Here is a 220-nt window from a genome sequence, read left to right as displayed (position 1 = left end):
GCGGTGTCTTTACAAAATTTACCAAAACTCTAACCGAAGTTAAACAAGAAAATTTACAAAATCAGCTAAATTTCTTTTTTAAGTCTACTCTTCTTGCTTTTCTTGCTCTTCGTTATGTAAAGGTGAATGGAGTGATCGACGGTTCCTTCAAGAATAGTCTGAATCTGCTGAATACGTCGATTTAGCAGATCAGTAACTTTGTGAACGACGCAACGAGCAA

This window comes from Plasmopara halstedii, assembly GCF_900000015.1.
Source record: "Plasmopara halstedii genome assembly, contig: Scaffold_110, whole genome shotgun sequence".
In the NCBI taxonomy this organism is placed as follows: domain Eukaryota; phylum Oomycota; class Peronosporomycetes; order Peronosporales; family Peronosporaceae; genus Plasmopara; species Plasmopara halstedii.
This window is presented reverse-complemented; position numbering follows the sequence as displayed.